Source organism: Coffea arabica, chromosome 11e (assembly GCF_036785885.1).
Source record: "Coffea arabica cultivar ET-39 chromosome 11e, Coffea Arabica ET-39 HiFi, whole genome shotgun sequence".
Lineage (NCBI taxonomy): Eukaryota > Viridiplantae > Streptophyta > Magnoliopsida > Gentianales > Rubiaceae > Coffea > Coffea arabica.
Window position 1 is genome coordinate 44,663,172 of NC_092331.1, and position 12,191 is coordinate 44,675,362.

At 39.8% G+C, this 12,191-nt stretch overlaps 1 pseudogene; it reads right to left on the reverse strand.

Annotated features, from left to right (window-relative positions):
- Positions 1–6,585: 6,585 nt before the first annotated feature.
- LOC140021314 (uncharacterized) lies at positions 6,586–10,326 on the reverse strand (annotated as a pseudogene).
- Between the last annotated feature and the right edge of the window lie 1,865 nt (positions 10,327–12,191).

Consider the following 12,191-nt stretch of genomic DNA (forward strand, 5'->3'; position numbering starts at 1 on the left):
CTTGGAGGATACGGGAGCTCTCAGGAGTTAGGTTCCACTTGTTTCGCCAAGCCTCATTCAATTACCTCCCCGCGATGACACTCCGTCAATCGGGTCGGTATTTTAAGTCCGTAGAACTCCACTTATTTCACAGTTCCGTCCACCATGCACCGCACCGAGCCCGAACTTCAATAAAAGGCGCTACTACTCGAGTAGGCCAAGCGAGATCTCTTCAATAGATCAAACTTACAGTTTTTCTCATGGCTCACCAACCTTCCGACCAAGCCCTTGCCGGCTCGAGTCGCAAGGTCGGTCGATGAGTTTGGGCGTCCCCTAATTCAGTTATAGGTCGAGAAGATTCACTCCAATGACGTTCATACAATTCAGTTATAAGTCGAGGAGATTCACTCCAATGACATCCATACAATTCAGTTACAGTTCAGTCAAGAGCAGTTTAGCTCAGTTGTTCAATCAGTTAAAAGAGAATGAGTGTGATCAACATTTATAAACCATTCAATCCATAAGAAGCAATTCACATAATTGCAACAAATCATGCACTTGACACTCACCACACAAAACAAGGGAGCAAGTGCTCAAGCAAGCCTTTAGGCGTCCATTTCGAGATTCTTTTAAAGGTCCCCTTGAGCGTTTGAGCAAACAATAATTGGCTATCGCACACTATTGCTTATAAATCCCTTGTTAACAAAGAAGATTGTACACTTGTACAATACTAAGAAAATATCATGAAAAGAGCCTTAGTTACTCGATAATTGAAACTCAAAGGTGGGGTTTAATAATAAAAGGAAAACTGATTTTCCTCCACGGCAATCAAGTTTAAAACGGTCAATCAACATCGAAGGAAAGGGAAGAGTTTCCAAAAAACTCATTTCCTTACCAATCGAAAAAATTCAGTTTTAAGGGGTAATATTTGAAAAACCAGATCTTTCACTCAATAGGTCTAAAATTGGAAAACTTTGTACCGTTGGAAACTAGATCCAAAGTACTAAAAGTTCTCAGAAGACACTTTTCCAAGATTTTAAACGGAAGACATTCAAATTTCAACTCAAAGTGGCTGATTTGAGCATACAAGACAGTTTTAGCCATGTTTTTCGGCAAATTTTGGAAATTCGGCAAAATTCACAAAAAGTGAACTAGCTTTTGAAATTTGTAACACAGTATGAGTTCCTAACAAAGTTGCAAACAGGACACACAGAACTAAATTCAGAGTTTTGAGCAAAAAGATATAGTAGGTTAAAGTTGGCCCAAAATGAAGAATGTTTGGTTAATTTTTCAGATTTGAAGAACAACTTTGGCACATCATTTGTATATCGAAATGGTCTTAGATTGACACCAAAATTGGTACAATTCAACTTCCATATGATTACTACTCTCCTATCAATTTTCACTCAAAAACTCATACGAAAAGGTGGTTAACAAAATTACCAAAGTTTAGGAAATTTCCCAAAGCAAATCTGTCTTTTTGCTTTATTTCCCTTTTCAAAAACTTTGCACCATGAAATCAGCCCCATTTTGGTTCATTTATGAAACTAAGGTCCAAGAAACATTTAATATATATGTGGTAGGTGATTGACACCCAAAATTTTCAAAACAACATGTCCCAAGTCAAACTAGGCCAGTCGGCTAGCAAAATTAGGGTTTTCCAGCTTTGGTGCAGTTCGGGAATTAGACCATATCTCACTTGATACAACTTGAATTTGAGAATGGTTAGTGGCGTTGAAAACTAGATTCATAAGGTTAACTTTCATCAAAATAGGTCATTTTAAAAATAAGGTTGCAAGTAGTTCAAATTCAAGCCACAATTTGCAGCTTCACACTATCATTCGATCAGAATAGCAGAACAAAACATGAGACTTTGATCAGTCACTACAGATGCCTCGGTTCGAATTAGAAGGTGAATTTTACACCGTTAGAAAACTACGGATGTCTAGTTTTGAATGCCATTGACAGCACTCAATTCCGACTTCCGTAGATAGAGATATGTTCATTCAAAGAAGACTACCATTGGACCTCTACTATACGATTTTCCAGATTTGTTCTTGCCCAAAACTCAAATTTTACTCAACCAATTCAAATAATTTTTGGTAGAAACTTTCTACACAACATATATACATCAGTTTCAAAGTTATTTGAGCATAAAAAATTTGAACTAAAGGCACGGCAAAAATAGGACAGATTTTGGCCAAATCCATGCGCAACTCTCCTTCTATTTTCCTTCAACTTTTCTAACCCATATCGTCTAGTTTAGCACATAAACAACACAAATGACACATTAGATCCTGAAGACAGCTATCTAATGTTCTCCTCAAGTCATCTAGCCTAACATTTAAGAGCAAGAAAATAAATTTCTTCAAGTCATCTACCTAGATCAAGTTTTGGGTTACAAACCCTTGCAAATCCAACCATAGATCTTGTTTTAAATGGAAAGAGTGAAGTGTATCTTATACCTCTTGAAGAACCAGAATTTTCGGTCACCAAAGCTCCAAGAAAACCGCAAGAAAGATGTCCTCCACCGAGATTAAGTTACTCTTCAAGTTGTTTAGGTGTTGTGTGAAAGATTTGAAATGAAAAAGTTGCAAGAATGGAAGTGAAATGGGATGAACTTTCTTCCTCTTCCTTGGGAGTGTTTCGGCCGAGCTTGAGAGGGAGGAGTGAGAGTGTGAGTTGGTGAATGAAGCTTCTTGGAGAAGCTTGTGTGATTTGTGGCCAAAATTCCTCCAAAAGTCAACTAGGAATAGTGTTCGCGCGGGCGTTTCGTATCCGTTTTCTCTCGATTTTGTTTCACTTGTGTACTAAACCTCCAATGTAACTCCTTTAATACTATTATTATTCACTCTTAGTGGTTTAAAATAAATTTCTTAAGTCTCCATTTAATCGTTCTGGCTCGATATATGCAAACTTCCGATTCGCGCGCGATAAAGCGAAACTTAAAAGAAATTCTTGTAACGATAATATATTTAACTAATACTAGGGTAAATAATCATAAAAAAAATAATTATTTTAGAAATAAAACACGAGTTCTCACATCCTCTCCCCCTTAAGAAAATTTCGTTCTCGAAATTATATCTTGATTTGAGAACAGGTATGGATACTTTTCTCGAATTTCTTCTTCAACCTTCCAGGTTGCTTCCTCCAGTCCGTGGTTCCTCCATAGGACTTTTACCAATGGAATCTGCTTGTTCCTCAACTCTTTCACCTTACTATCTAGAAACTTTATCGGTTTTCCCTCATAAGTCAGTGCTTCATCAATTTCAACATTCTCTGGTTGCAGGATATGTGATGGATCTAGATGATATTTCTTGAGCATGGACACGTGAAAAATATCATGAATTTGAGATAGACTCGGTGGCAATTCCAATTTATACGCTATGTTTCCCACGCGTTGGATAACCCTATAAGGCCTTACAAATCTCTGTTGCAACTTCTTTCCTCTTCCTGCTATCAAACTCGCTTTCAGATGAGTAATATTAAGGAAAACTTGATCTCCAACTGCAAATTCTAAGTCTTCCTTCTGTTATCTGCATAACTCTTCTGGCGACTCTGTGCAATTTGAATTCTCTGGCGTACCAACTTTACTTTTTCATTCGCCTCCTCAATCCAAGATACTGTAGTCGGGTCCAAGATTTTCGGTTCACCTACTTCATCCCAACAAATCGGAAACCTACACTTCCGACCATAAAGTACTTCGTACGGAGCCATTTGAATGGAAGAGTGGAAACTATTGTTATAAGCAAATTCTACCAAAGTTAAGTACTTAATCCAACTTTTTTCAAAATCCAAAACACAGGTCCTCAACATGTCCTCAAGAATTTGGATCGTCCTCTCAGACTGTCTATCGGTCTGAGGATGATATGTGGTGCTAAGATTCAACTTAGTCCCCAACACTTCTTGTATCTTTTGCCAGAATTGCGAGACAAATCTAGGGTCTCGATCGGACACAATACTTACAGGTATCCCGTTTAACCTTGTGATCTCATCCAAATACAATTTCGCCAACTTCTCCAGTGAGTATTTCATACTTATCGGCAAAAAGTGAGCCGATTTGATCAATCTATCCACTGTTACCCAAATGGCGTCATAATCTCTTTGTGTCCTAGGTAATCCAGATACAAAATCCATGGTGATATTTTTCCATTTTCACTCAGGTATCTCTAAGGGTTGCAAAAGACCTGATGATTTCTGATGTTCAACTTTAACCTGTTCGCAAATTAGACAGGTCTGGACAAATTGAGCAATTTCCCTTTTCATGCTCTCCCACTAGTACAAACTCTTCAAGTTTTGGTACATTTTGTTCCCTTCAGGATGTACCGTATACTTAGATCTGTGTGGTTCTTCCAAAATTTCATTCTTAATCCCTTCATCCTTTGGCACCACTATCCGGTTCCAAAACCTCAACACACCATTTACTCCCAAATTAAAATTCGACTTTTCTCCCTTTTTGATTTTTTCCAACCACTTTTACACTTCAATGTCCTTTTCCTGAGTTTCCTTGATACGTTCCAACAAAGTGGATTTCACGACGATATTCCGAAAGATCACTTTTCTCAGTTCAAGTCGAGGGTTCCAATAACTGATCTCTTCCAACAAGTGCAATTCTTTAATCATCAATCTTGCCACTTGCACTTGACGACTTAAAGTGTCGGTCACTACGTTGGCTTTTCCTGGATGGTACTTTATCATGCAATAATAATCTTCCAGAAATTCCATCCACCTACGTTGTCTCAAGTTTAGCTCCTTTTGGGAAAACAAATACTTAAGGCTTTTGTGGTTGGTGAAAACTTCAAATGTTACCCCATAGAGGTAATGTCTCCACTTCTTTAATGCAAACACCACAGCCACTAACTCTAAGTCATGAGTTGGGTAATTCCTCTCGTGGGACTTTAACTTCCTAGAGGCATACGCTATTACCTTATTATTTTGCATCAATACACATCCCAAACCTTCCTTTGAAGCATCTGTGTAGACCACAAAACTATCTTTTCCATTTGGCAAAACTAATACCGGTACTCTTGTCAAACGTCTCTTCAACTCTTGAAAACTTTCTTCATACTTAAAACTCCATATAAACTTCCCACTTTTCTTAGTTAACTCAGTCATGGGTCCAGCAATTTTAGAAAAATCTTTGATAAATCTCCGATAATACCCTACTAACTCTAAAAACTTCGAATTTCAATAGAATTTTCCGGTTGCTTCCATTTTACAACTGTTTCAATTTTGGTTGGATCTACTTTAATCCCGTTCTTGGAAATTATGTGACCTAAGAATGTCACTTTTTTCAACCAAAACTCACACTTGCTAAACTTAGCATACAATTGATGTTTTCTCAGGGTTTGCAAACTAATTTTCAGATGTTTCTCATGGTCCTCCAAGGTCTTAGAGTACACCAATATATCATCGATGAACACTACTACAAACTGATATAGATAAGGCTTAAAGATTCTATGCATCAAATCCATAAAATTCGCAGGCGCATTAGTCAATCCAAAGGGCATTACTGCGAACTCGAAATGTCCGTACCTCGAGTTAAAAGCAGTTTTGGGTATATCCTTTTTCAAAATCCTAAACTAGTAGTAACCCTGCCTGAGATCTAACTTCGAGAATACTACTGTCCCTTGTAATTGATCAAACAATTCATCAATGTGAGGCAAAGGGTATTTATTCTTGATGGTAACATCGTTCAAACCTCAATAGTCTATACACAGTCTCAGACTCCCATCTTTCTTTTTAACAAACAATATCGAGGCTCTCCATGGTGAATCACTTTCCTTTATAAAGCCCCATTCTAATAAATCTTGTAATTGTAGTTTCAACTCCTTCAATTCGGCCGGAGCCATTCTATACGGCGTTTTAGAGATAGGTACTACCCCTGGAGTCACATCAACCTTAAAAACTATCTCCCTTTCTAGGGGTAAGCACTCTAACTCTTTATGATACGAACCCACCAAGAAGGCCTGAACTCGTATCCCATTAGTCCCGGATCTAGATGATGATATCAAGTTAAGGGCGGAATTCCTTAACTCCACTAGACGAACAACTTGCGAACCTAGAATTTAATCTCAACCCACAAGAGTTTGAATAAGTGAACCTAGGAACAAGGTAGAAGACGCCACAATCAAGTGTGATTCTTGATTGATAAGTCCAATGAACACCCAAGTAAATTCTCAAGTATTCAAAGAAGAATCTCTTAGAAAGAGAGTTGTTATCACACAAGTGAAAAAAACGGGAGTAAAATTCTGATCGTATCCATGTTCTCTTTGAGAAGAAAGACTATTTATAGCCTTTACAAAGAAACCCTAAAACTTAAGCTGCCTGAATTGAAGACTCAAAACTAACTTAAATAAATTAGGAAATATAACAAAACCATTCGGCCATAATGGAACCAATGATTGGCCGAGTTAACAACAACCTTAAATAGAACTAAGCTTCTTTATTTTCTGCTTCAATCACTTGAACAAGTGTGCAAAGTTTAAGATCATCAGCTATGAGCCCTTGAGCTTCACTTGACCCTCCATCTTGCACTTGAACTTGACGAACTAGGGCTTGCATAGCCTCTTGAAGTTTCTTAGCCCGACTCCTTGTAATTGGACCTCACGGAACCACTAGCTCTTTACTTGACATTGGTCGGTCCCTACTCGAGTTGCTATCATTCCCCTCCTCTTGAAGGCGATTTGTCCCCAAATCAAACTCATCTCCTGCAAGATAAGGTTGCAAGTCAGACACATTAAAAGTGGCATGTACCCCGTACTCACCTGGTAAGTCCAACTTGTATGCATTGTCATTAATGCGCTCCACAACTTGGAAAGGCCCATCTCCCCTAGGCATGAGCTTGTTGCGCCTATGCATGGGAAATCTTTCCTTGCGCAAATGAAACCATACCCAATCACCTGGTTCAAATACAACCTTTTGACGACCTTTATTAGCTCCTTGAACATATTGTAGGGTCCTCTTTTCAATATTAACTCTTATCTTTGCATGCAAATCTCGAACATACTCAGCCCGTTTCAAACCATCCATGTTAGTATGTTGAGAAGTAGACAATGGAGATAAATCTAGTGGTGTGAGTGGATTAAACCCATACACAACTTCAAAGGGTGAGTAGTGTGTAGCACTATGAACGGTGCAGTTGTATGCAAACTCTACATGTGGCAAACAATCTTCCCAAGTCTTTAAATTGTTCTTTGTAAGTGAACGTAACAAAGTAGAGAGTGTCCTATTAACTACCTCAGTTTGCCCATCCATTTGAGGATGACTAGAAGTAGAAAACAAGAGTTTAGTTCCTAACCTTCCCCACAAAGATTTCCAAAAGTAACTAAGGAACTTAACGTCTCTATCAGAAACAATTGTACGTGGCATACCATGCAAATAAACAATCTCTCTAAAGAATAAGTGAGAAACATGCCTAGCATCATCCGTTTTGTGACAAGGAATGAAGTGTGCCATTTTTGAAAAACAATCAACAACCACATAAATGGAATTATGACCATACCGAGTCCTAGGCAAACCAAGTACAAAATTCATAGACAAATCAACCCAAGGAACGGCAGGAATAGGTAATGGAGTATAGAGTCCATACGGGTGTACCTTGGATTTGGCAAGATGACAAGTGACACACCTTTGGATAACACGTTCCACGTCTCGCCTCATCTTTGGTCAATAGAAGTGCTCGTGGAGTATAGAAAGTGACTTAGACACTCCAAAGTGGCACATTAATTCGCCACCATGTGCTTCCCTAACAAGTAATTCACGCAAAGAACAACTAGGGATGCACAGTTTATCTTTAAAGTACAAAAACCCATGGGACATAGAATAACCCTCTCGGCTACACTTAGGAAAATTTGAATATTCCTTACCAAAATCAGAATCATCAGGGTATGCCTCTTTAATCAACTCAAAACCAAGCAATTTTGCATCAAGAGTAGTGATTAGAGTATACCTCCTTGACAATGCATCAGCCACTACATTGCTCTTGCCGGTTTTGTACCTGATCACAAATGGAAAAGTGTTAATGAAAGCGATCCAACGTGCATGTCACTTACTCAGCTTGTTTTGAGACTTGAGATGTTTAAGCAACTCATGATCAGTGTGTAGAACAAACTCCTTAGGCTTCAAGTAGTGCTACCAAGTTTACAATGCTCGAACAAGTGCATAAAGCTCCTTATCATATGTTGAGTAATTCAACGAAGCACCATTGAGCTTTTCACTAAAGTAGGCAATTGGCTTCCCTTCTTGAAGTAACACGGCCCCAACACCTATACCAGAAGCATCACACTCAACTTCAAAAGTTCTTTCAAAGTTAGGTAAACTAAGTACAGGTGCATGTGTGAGTTTGTGTTTAAGTAATTGGAAAGACTTAGCTTGTTCATCTCCCCAATAAAATGGTTGGTTCTTCTTCACAATGGATGTAAGAGGCGTGGCAATGGTTAAAAAGTCCTTGACAAAACGTCTATAGAAGCTTGCCAACCCGTGGAAGCTCCTTACCTCACTAACACTTGTAGGGGTCGGCCACTCCATGATGGCCTTCACTTTGCTTTGGTCAACATGTATACCCTGCGCACTTACAACATATCCTAGGAACACAACCTCATTAGTGCAAAAGATACACTTTTGAAGATTAGCATACAAGTGTTCCCTTCGAAGAACCTCTAAAATAGCTTTAACATGCTCAACATGCTCATCTAAACTTTTACTATAAATGAGGATATCATCGAAGTAGACTACCACAAATTTGTCCAAGAAAGCACGTAAGACATGGTTCATCAAACGCATGAAGGTACTAGGGGTATTAGTCAGGCCAAATGGCATGACTAACCACTCATACAAATCATGTTTAGTCTTAAATACAGTTTTCCATTCATCTCCTTCTTTTATCCTAATTTGATGATAACCACTTTTAAGATCAATTTTAGTGAAAATAACGGCACCATGAAGTTCATCAAGCATGTCATCTAAACGTGGTATAGGATGGTGATACTTTACCGTGATGGCATTAGTGGCACGACAATCGGTGCACATCCTCCACGTTCCATTCTTTTCGGGGACAAGTAATACGGGTACCGCACATGGGCTAAGTGACTCCTTCACCCAACCTTTCTCTAACAAAGCAGCTACTTGCCTCTCCAATTCCTTAGTCTCCTCAGGATTAGTCCTATATGGTGGTTTATTGGGCAAGGAAGCCCCAGAAATGAGATCTATTTGGTGCTCAATTCCCCTCACCGGTGGTAGACCACTAGGAATATCCTCAGGAAACACATCCCGATAGTCCTGTAAAAGTTTAGTGAAGACACTAGGCAAGGAAACATCGAGTTGGTTAGTAGAAGTAAGCACAACCTTACACATAAGAAGGAAAACTGGTTGATTAGACAATAAGGCTTTGCGCACATGCTTAGCCTTAGCAAGTAACACTCTGTTGTTCCCTTCCTTGACCGAATTACCTTCAGCCCCTTTCAGAGAGTTGGATTCGGTTTTACCCTTTCTTTTTACCTCTCAGGTGGTATCCAAATCACGGCTCTTTTGTTCTTTCTATTTCTTATTAGCTAGTTCAAACTCCCTTTGAAGGCTAGCTTGATCCTCATGCACTTGTTGGGGTGTAAGAGGTACAAGTATCACCTTTTTGTTACAATGAGAGAAGGAATAACGATTGGTAACACCATCCCAACTAACCCTCCTATCAAACTGCCAAGGACGCCTAAGGATAATATGTGCAGCTTGCATAGGCACTACATCACATAAAACTTCATCTACAAATCTACCAATGCGAAAAGGAACTAGTACTTGTTTAAGTACACGTACCTCTCCACTATTGTTGAGCCATTGAAGCTTGTATGGATGTGGATGGTTGGTAGTTGGCAAATTCAGCTTTGCCACCATGAGAGCACTTGCCACATTTGTACAACTTTCAGGGTCAATCACCAAATTATGAACCTTCTCTTGGATATAACATCTAGTGTAAAAGATGTTTTCTCTTTGAAGTTCATCTACACTAGCTTGAGTAGACAATGCCCTTCGAGCAACTAATGTATGACCGAGTCTATCAAGAGTTGGTTGTTCAATGATCTCCTCTTCATCTCTCATAAGATGTGGCATTCCCTTGCAATCATCCTCTTCGTCATCGGTCACAGCTTCTCCATTTTTCACAAACATCACTCGTTGATTTGGACATTGTGATGCAATATGGCCGAATGCTTGACATTTGAAACACCTCACATCTCGGTTCCTAACTTTGGAAACACCCGAGTTAGGGTCTGGATTGCCTCTTGCATTTGATCTTGAAGGAGCTCCATTCGGCTTTGAGGGATTTGCACCGGGCTTGGAGAGACCATGTGAAGCCATGGCAGGCTTGTTCCAATTGGAAGGTTCCGATCCTCTCTCCTCTTTCTTTGGTGGTTGATTTCGCCAACCTTCCCCTTGGAGGTTAGTGTTTGGCCGATTGTTACCCCTCCTCTTGAACCTCCTTTCCACCTTGATTGCTTTGTCCAATAACTCATGAATTTCAAGGTAGTGTTGAAGCTCCACAATATCAGCAATTTCGAGCTTCAACCCTCACACGAATCGTGCCATAGTAGCCTCGGGGTCTTCACGTACATCAGCTTTGATCATGGCCATCTCCATCTCCTTATAGTACTCTTCAACCGACATGCTACCTTGAGTTAGAGTTTGCAGTTTGTGGTGCAAATCTCTATGGTAGTAGCTAGGTATGAACCTTTGTCGCATGACCCTTTTGAGTTCATTCCAAGTAGCGATCACGGGCCCTTCATTCCTTCTTTGCCTCATGTGGAGTTGATCCCACCAAGTGGAGGCATAGTTGGTGAACTCTAGGACTGCTAGCTTCACCTTTTGGTTCTCCGTGTAGTGGTGGCAATCAAAGAGCTTCTCCATTCGACTCTCTCATTCTAGGTATGCGTCGAGGTCTGCCTTGCCCTGAAAAGAAGGAATGGTTAATTTAACTCCTTTAGGGATGTCATCCTCACGTACCAATTCAGTTTGGTTTTTTCTTGGAGGGTGTTCATAGCCTTGGCCGCCCCTTTCTTCCCCAAAATCAATCTCACCGTTAGAACCATTGGACTCAACCACTTGATGTCTTGCTCGAGTTGTATTGAATACACTTTTTGATCCCTCCATGTTATCTATACGCTCATGTATTTCCTCAATGGTTCGGCGCAATTTCTGCTCTTGGTCTCCAAACATAGCCTTCATTTGAAAGGCTAATTGAGCAATAGTTAATTCCTCTTCTTGAGCCATGGTGTTCCTGCAAAATGGTTAGTAGTAAACAAGTAAGGTACCTCACTCGCTCCCTCACGTGTTTCACTCACTCTCGTGTTTCACTCGAATGTCTAAATCACTCTAATGATCTCGCCAAGCAACTCTCTAAACCCTTGATTTCCTTCCTTGAAGAAATCAGAATTTCCTCAAGAGGTTTGAGGACTTACCACCAATAATCTCACAAGAATGTGGTGTAGAGGAGCGGTTCACTTGCAGTTGGTTTTTTTTTTTATTGTACAAGAAGAGAATTAAGAAGACACGGACAGAATGCAAGAAAGAGATGTGGATGACTGACACAAAGAACCGACAATGACTAGGAACAATGCAACTCTAATGAGATCATTAGATCCGACATTTAAGGAAGCTCGTGGGTTTGGGTTAGGAAGGTTGACGTTTGGAAAGGGTAAGTCTCTTTTGAGTTGTTTATGGCCTGGATTAGAACTCAATTTGGCAATTGGAAAGGTAGTTCAGCGTCAATGGTAGCAGCCTGAAGTGTTCCGAAACTGTTTTGGAAAGTGGCCTCCAAGAACTTCCAAATCTGTTTGGGTAACAATTGAGGTAATTCGACTTGGAGTAGGTCCTTGCAGCTTCTGTTCTCTTTTTTTTTTTTTTTTTTTGACGTAGGCTGCAAGAAATTCAGCAATTCAGGTCAGAAGGAAATAGCTCGGTGCGGTTGAACCAATCCAAGGGCACGCACCGTCGTTCCGTTTCAAGCTTCGAGGATATTGTTTCAAGAGCTAACTTCCTTCTCGAGAGTTCAAGAACAAGTAGATAAGAACTCCTTATCAACTCACAAACTCCAAGGCCACAACAAATCAGACTTCAAGTTCCCACAATCTACCAATAACAGTCACGGCTTTATCAATAGCACAAGACAAGATTGCCAACCTGGAATAAGTTTCGGCCAGCAAGATCCTTTTTTTTTTTTTGACAAT